This window comes from Lactuca sativa, chromosome 6, assembly GCF_002870075.4.
Source record: "Lactuca sativa cultivar Salinas chromosome 6, Lsat_Salinas_v11, whole genome shotgun sequence".
NCBI classification, from domain to species: domain Eukaryota; kingdom Viridiplantae; phylum Streptophyta; class Magnoliopsida; order Asterales; family Asteraceae; genus Lactuca; species Lactuca sativa.
In genome coordinates, this window is record NC_056628.2 from 33,707,718 (window position 1) to 33,715,888 (window position 8,171).

The window sequence follows — 8,171 nt, forward strand, 5'->3', positions numbered from 1 at the left end:
TAGTGGGTTTGTTTATCTGTTTTGGGCCATGGATGTTATGAGTGGACTTTATTGGGCCATGAGGCTATTTAATGATTTTGGATATGGACTTTGGGCCCATTAACTAAGGAAGACTTTTTGGGCCATTGCTAAAGGACTTGGGGATTTGGATTTCTCCACTTAGATGGGGTTTGATCCTAACATTAAGTAATGCTATTATTGTTCAGCGCAGGTGGTTACGGTCAGTTAGGAGAGCAGCTTTTGGATTCTTCAGACATAAGTGAGTCTTCTCACCATACCAATGGGTCTAAGACACCAAGGCCGACCCATTTAATGTTATAAGGATTGATAGTTGGTTATGTGATATGTCAGTAGGAAATTTGTAGGAAAGACCTTGGGAGGTTCTTGTGGCAGTATATTAAGACCATGAGGAGTTTCCCATGGCATCTAGCATAAGTCCTTGGAGGGTTTCCATGGATTCTTAGCATGTTTACTTGTTTAGCTTGTATGATATTTTCATGACCTGTTTAGACCACGTGGAGTTTCCTAGGGCAATTAGCCAAGACCTCGTGGGGGTTCTAGTGGCGGCTAGTAAAGACATTGTGGGGGTTTCTCATGGCGCTTGGTATAAGACCCTGAAAGGTTTCTACGGCATCCCTATATGTCTATATGCATGGCTTATGTGGTATATGTAGCCTTTTTAGCTAATATGATATGTGTTATGTAGATTGTGTGTGGGGTATGCTCTGGGGGACTCACTAAGCATTAGCTTACAGTTTGTTGATTTGTTTCAGGTACATTCGAGCCCAAGGGCAAGGGCAAGGCTTGACGGAATGGCGTGTACTCTCTATGGCGTTTTATGGGACACTCTGATGTTTTGAAATAAAAGTTGTAATTGATATGAGTTTTGAAAAGAATTATATTTGGATTTCGTGATTTATGGAGATGTGTTTTGTTAATCAAAAATGAAAATTTTCTTTTGAAAAATTGGGTCGTTACACAATGGCAGCCTTCGTCTTCAGTGACGGGGCGCAATGGTGGCGGTTTGGTTGTGTAAGGCAGCGACGAGGAAGTTGGAGGCGGCAACTGGATGTAGGTGATATAAGGGTGGCGGTTGTTGCATCCCATTAGGGTTAAGGTTCATATTCCCTTAAATATGAAGGCTAAGAGGAGGGTGATGGGATATAAGCCCGTCCATGATCAACTTAACCCTTTTATTACACTTCCAGCCCCTCCTCTCAATTTCTTTTCAACTTAAATCCACATTTTACCAAACAACCCTCAGCCTCCAGAATTCCTTACAATTCAAGTCCAAAAGTTACAATTTAACCCTCAATATTCACAAATATAATTTAACACCCGAATGCATACAACTTGATAATAATACGACTTAGAATTAAAATAAAATATAAAAATTACATCTCGAAGTTTTTAAGTATCATTATTTATTTATTTAATTACTTATTTTTCTATAAACAGAATGTTACACTCACCCATTTTGCAATTGGTCTCTTAGGAAGGAAAATGTTATAGAATTCACTAAGAAGACAACTTAGAGAATTTTCCTTTCTGATCTATTTGATTTTTCAAATAATGATATTGTCAGCACTTTTGGTATTTTCCTCAAATGTGCACTCGTTGATCTTGTGTGAAGGGCCTCTACAACAATAACATATTTTGATTATGACATCCTCATTTTTATGGTCATTATAAAATTTTTTATTTATGCTTATTTAATACAGAGTGTATTCGTTAATGCAGAATTTAGTCCCCTAAAAGTATGTCCCAAGGAATGTTACCATTGATTTATTAAGGTTGGGGATGCAATAATTGATACAAGAAACATAAGCATAAACGGAGACTTAGAATGACTTAATATACTAAAGATCTACATTGCTTGAATCTCTCAGAAGATACATACATCATTATCTAAGTATTTTTATTTAATTACATGCGTTTCAAATAAACTGAGTTGGCCAGGTTGGAAAACCTGGTGAGTACATAGGATTTTCAACCCATAATAATATAGTTAATATTTTTAATTATTAAACAATTAACCCAATTACCCTTCCTTGTGTTTCTTCCACACACGCACACACACACACACACACACACATATATATATATATATATATATATATATATATATATATATATATATATGTGTGTGTGTGTGTGTGTGTGTGTGTGTGTATTTGTATTCTCCACCTATCATCACAATTTATAATTCCATTGCTAAGGACTCTTCCTAATGTTCATTGCCTAATCATCGCATTGAATATACGGTTATTGCATTGCCTGAAATCGTAATTAATTGGTAGAGTATATCGCATGAATACACAATTCTTATATCGCCTAAACTCGTAAATTCATCACGTATAGGTTGCAAACATGCCTGTGTTCCACTGGTTTTTTTAGATTAGTCTGTGGTCGTCATATATACTCTGGTAGATGACTACATCGTAATGAATTCAAGTAAGGGTCAGGGTATCTCCTAATCATTTTCCATCTCTCATCTCTCATTTCTCATCACCCATCACTACCCGATATATATATATATATATATATATATATATATATATATATATATATATACATACACACACACAAATACTTGTATAATAAATCGAGTAAAATCGTATCACATAAGTTCATCCAACATTTATTGTAGATAATAAGCACACATAACATTTAATTATCTAAATAGTTCATATTTATGTGTAACATGAAAGTAACTATGCACTCCCTTGATAAAAGTGGATGCCTAAAAATCGGGTAGCGCTTCACTTCGATACTTGGCTTTTCCTTTTGATGTGACCTAGGTTCATATTACTAACTCTTAGTCTTACATAGCTAGCGACTAATGATAGTCTAGATTCCTCACTAATCCCAATATCGAGATCAAGATCTATCAAGTAAGGAACAACCAGGTAGGATCATATCGGAGGTAGGTTCCGTTTGGTATACATAATATATTGTTTAGAAATTCCGATTTAAACACCTCATTAAATCTATCCAAGACATCATCCCTGTAAGTAGATCAATTATTATAATGACTTGGAATCACTGATAAATCTTAACTATAGGTTGATAATAATGACTATTATTATAATTAGAAGTTACAATTGTATAAAATAAGTGTAGCTTAACTTACAAAATATTCAGATGAAAAATAAGGATTATGCAGGCATAATTCTGACCAGGGAGCTTTAGTTCGCTAGCTATCTGACACCGCAGGGCCTTGCTAACGGAGCCTGGAAGTTTGGGAGTAAAAGGGCTAGAGATACGAAAGATTTTTCAAAGAGAATCAGGGTGGAGAAATGATCTGAGAATCGAACATATTTATAGGGTTGAAAAGTAATGCGCGCCTCATAATTGGTCTGATCAGGTGACGTGGCAGCTTCTGGGTTGTGAGTCCTGTGTAGCATCTAGTGAGGTGTTAGTGCGCACCGTGCATGTTGTCTCTGCACGCGACTACATGCAGATTTTTATAAAATATTTAAAAAATTATATTTTCTTCATACTAGCTCCGTTTTTAATGGGTTTTATATCCATGCACAACTATTGATGAGATCTACAACTTTGATTTAGACACTGTTGGCTAATTTTGAATACATTTTTAATAGGATTAGACTGTTAAAGTCCGTTAAAAATTATAACTCTCATATGGTATCCGTTGTCGACTGTCTTTATATCGACATATAGGTATTGTGGAGATCTTTAACTCTTGTTTAGATTGTTTTTCCTAAAACTCGACCGATTTCAATTTTGGTTTATAAGTTGTATACTGCTATGCTGAAATACTTTAAAAATCATAACATTCTCTCACGAAGCCAGATTTATCTGTTCTTTATATGCCCGAAATCCTTGTCAGATATACTATAACTTTGGTTAAGATTATTTTTCCTAAATAATCTCCTATCAAGAAGTAAATTTTAACGCTTATAATACTGAAACTGACTAGCCCGAATCTGCTGGTGTTACACCGATTCAAATATTTTTCCTTTTAAAACTTGATTTTTGTTTTCTCTTAAAATTTGGCTTCCGATGAGTTGAATCCTGTTCATTTAATTTAAAATTTTATTCCTTTGTTTTGGAATTAGATACGATGTATTGCGAAGAGACACTTTTATTACACGATGATGCAGTGTTAGAATTTCATGAAAGCCAACCAGAGTCATAAGTGCGTGAAGGACAATCAGTGTCAATGTCACTAACAGTACATTGGGGAAATTTACTAAGAATTTCATTCACTGAGTGAAATTCGCCATTTAAAATAGGATATTTTAGAAAGTTTTTAGTTTAAGGAAAAGTATATTCATGATTTGGAGGCTGTTGTGATGGATCAACAGTGGACAATTCATATTTACATTCAGTATGTCCATTTGAGTCAATGAAACAATGTTTGTTAATTACACTTTGATTTATAAAAGAGGTACTGACAAACCTGGTCTTAATGTCGTTTTCAAGGTTACACACATTGTCAAAATTTGGTTCAAATTCAAAATGTTCGAGAAATTTTTACAGCGTCATCAATATTGCCACCAAAATTTTTCTCACACTATTCATGAATTTGAGCATTTATTATTTTATTTAACTTGAAATGTGAATGTGCCTAATTATGAACTATAAGCTGAAGTTTGTTTTGGCATGTTCATCAGATTTTTCATTTTCATTGAAGAAGAATTTACTAGATAAAGACAAATTTGTGTTTTCTTTATTCATTAGTGAGAGAGAATTTTTAGTGGCAATCAGTTTTTCTTTTAAGATCTTGATCTTAGATTTAAGAAAGACATTTTTAGAATTAGATTTTCAAAGATCAAGACGCAAAATTTTCTTTAGAGGAGTAGTTAATAAACTTCTTAACCTGATATAAGGAAGAGGAGTGCCAGTCTTGTATCTTACATTCCTTTGCAGTTTGAGAGAAATCAGTGTTGAAAGTGTTGGAGTTGCTATCAGATTCTTGAGTGTCAAAGTCATCAATGCAAGCCATTAAACAATTTTCTTTCATCCTTTCATCTTCAGATGACTTTTCTCTATAAGCCATGGTCTGTGTTTTCATCATCTCTTGTGCAAACTCATAGTTTTGAACCAGACAATAGATATGGTAGGGAAGAGAATTTCCAATAGTAGCTCTTGCTTTCACATTTAGAGTAATGATTCTTTTATCTTCTTCATCATATCTTGCCTTTGGTTTTTGCTTCAATCCACCAACGGGAGCATTATTAACCGTGGGTTGGAACATGGGCACATAAGGACCATGATTAACAATGTCGAACATGAAATAGTCCATATTTTCAAGAATAGTCAAAGCTTTAGTCTTCCACATGGGAAAATCATTTTCATAGAACAATGGAATTTTGTTTGCTGCTGAGGATTTGGTATGGTATTGAGATGAAAGAGACCAAGATCTTGAATCTATCAAAAAACCTTCTCTAAAACCTCTTGAAGGTTCTCTTGATTAGATAAAACAAGAAAGAACTAAGAATAAAGTTATCATAAATATGTTTTATCTAAGAAGTGTTCTTCACAAAGAGAATTGACACAAAGCGGCAATTAGGGTTACAATTAGCACTACCAGATTACACAAATATATAGTAACACTAGTAACAATCAGTCCTGACATTTATGGGATTAATTCTAATCTAAGTAAACAGACTGATCCTAATCACTGAGATTAAGGAACAGTTAACTAACAACTACTATTACTATAATTACAAAATACAAAGTAAGTACACTACCACTAGTGATCACACGCATACACTACTAAGGTTCATAAGCTGACGTTGGCGCTGGCGTTGGAGCTGATGGTCAGCATGTATTTGACTCATCAGATTATAAGGGTCAACCTTATAGAAGCCCTTAAAGGAAGCTGTCAAAGGGGAAAAAGGTGAAAAGTTTGAAAATTGTAATAAGTAGAACGAAAGGATCTAAATTTCTTCATTAATAAACAAAAATGTAGCGAATAATGAAAAGACTTGTGTCATTTTGAGTCACAAGGCTTCCATAAGTGAAAATATTGAATCTTCTTAATAATAATTCATTTTTTGTAACAAAGTAAGAAAAGTAAAGTAAGTCAAAAAAGCAATTGAAAAAATAAATGTTGGAATGAACGATAAAACATTTTTATAATAGCTTCACGTAAAACTATCAGTCTATATAACATGATAATAAACAATAAGAATAAAATGCTTCATTTTATAGCATGTCATATCCAAATGCTAAAAAAAAAAACAAAAAAACAACTCAGTGAAAAATCGAATATGGTAGTACCATGTCGATAATGACCCTAAAAATATGCACCTTTAATAAAAAAACAATATATTGACAACTTAGAATTATTAGAAAGGAGGAATCATGATAAATAAGTAAAAGATCATGTCTTCGAATACTTGGATCAATCTCAATAGCTTGGATGCATTGTGTATGGAACTACCACATTCCTCCAAGCTACTATGAGTTACGACTTGATTTGCAGAGTGCGAGAGAGATGTGAGAGAGGATCAACCGTAGTAGTAGTAGGTGAAGAATAAATCAAAGGGTTTACGTTATTCCTTGGCGTTAGGGTTTTAGAGAGACCAATAAAAGATATGATCGTAAACGGACTTGTACGCAATTTCAGAGAAGGAAATCGATACCATAATCCTAAATTTTATGCGATTGTAGTTATGAAAAAACAAGTAGATTAAAAAATTACTATGAGTTGAACATAATTTCATTGTAGATATGAAATTGATCGTGTGGTAAAAGGTAAACGTGAGAGAAAAATTAGGAAAATTAACGATCTCTAAAAAGCTTGAGCAGGAAAAAATCAGAAGCATCAATAGGAGGACACGTGGAAAAGAAGGTTGGTAGAAGTGGTCATGTACCACTTTAGGTTTGTTTTATTAAAAGAAATAGATAGATATACCTAATCAGTAAAAAAAGAAATTTTTTAAAAATAGGAAAATATACTAATTACTTTGTAAAAAATAGCCAAAAATCAACTTCAATGAGTTACATGGTCTTCTAAGTTATCATAACTACATGATCAACAAAACCATTACCACTATTGTAACTGCATCACCACATGTTTTTTTTCTACCTTTAACGGAAAAAACATTGAAAGTCTTCAACAATTGGCATCTCAGTTAGGTTTTCAACTGAATCTTATCGTCTCCGAACAACAATTAGGCAAAAATAATGGAGTTACTATACTCAAATCCTGAACTTTCGGCATAGACTTTGCTCCAATTTGATCTTCAATGATTTTTATATACTTTCTACAAAATTGAACAAAAAGGGGAAAAATACATAAATACACAACTTTGTCTTTTTTTACTTAGTATTGCTTCTTATTACATTAAATCATCACATAATGCCCCCAAAGTTGGAGGCTAAAGAAACTAATAAGAGCCAACTTGGTTCTTCTATTAATTAAAATCACCGTTGCAGGATACAATACGTTCATTAAATAGAATGAAAGGCTAACAAAGTAGCTAAACAAATGGATAATCTAGATAACAACATAAACTGTCTGATAGGATAAGAATCAAAATAAATCCTTTACTCCCCCTCAAGATGAGCATGCAGGTTCCGAATGTTCATCTTGACATGAAGTGATTGTAGCTTATCTAAACCAAGTGGATTTGTAAGGAGATCTGCAAGCTGATCACGGGTATGAATCCAGATTGGAGCTATCTCTTTAGACTCTACTCTTTCAGGAACAAAGAAGCAGTCCATCTCCATGTGCTTCGTTCTTTCGTGAAAAACGGGATTGTGAGCAATGTGATGAGCTGATTGATTGTCACAGAGAAGTGGTGTAGCTATAGTAAGTTTCACACCAAGTTCTAACAACAACCATCGAACCCATTGGATTTCACTGATGGTAGTAGCCATTGCTCGATAGTCTGCGTCTGCTGAAGATCGGTAGACGACTGATTGCTTTTTGGACTTCTAAGAGACAAGAGCCCCACCCAAAAGTAACAAATAACCCGTTCTAGAACGACGCGAATAGGGGCATCCAAGCCAATTAGAATCACTATAAGCCACTAAATCTGGTGATCCATCTTTTGGTAGTAGGATCCCCTGTCCCAAACTAGTTTTAAGATATCTTAAAATGCGCATTACTGCACGCTAATGATTTGCTCGAGGATCTAAAACAAATTGGCTGAGTACATTTGCTGAATAAGTGATGTCAGGACGAGTGGCTT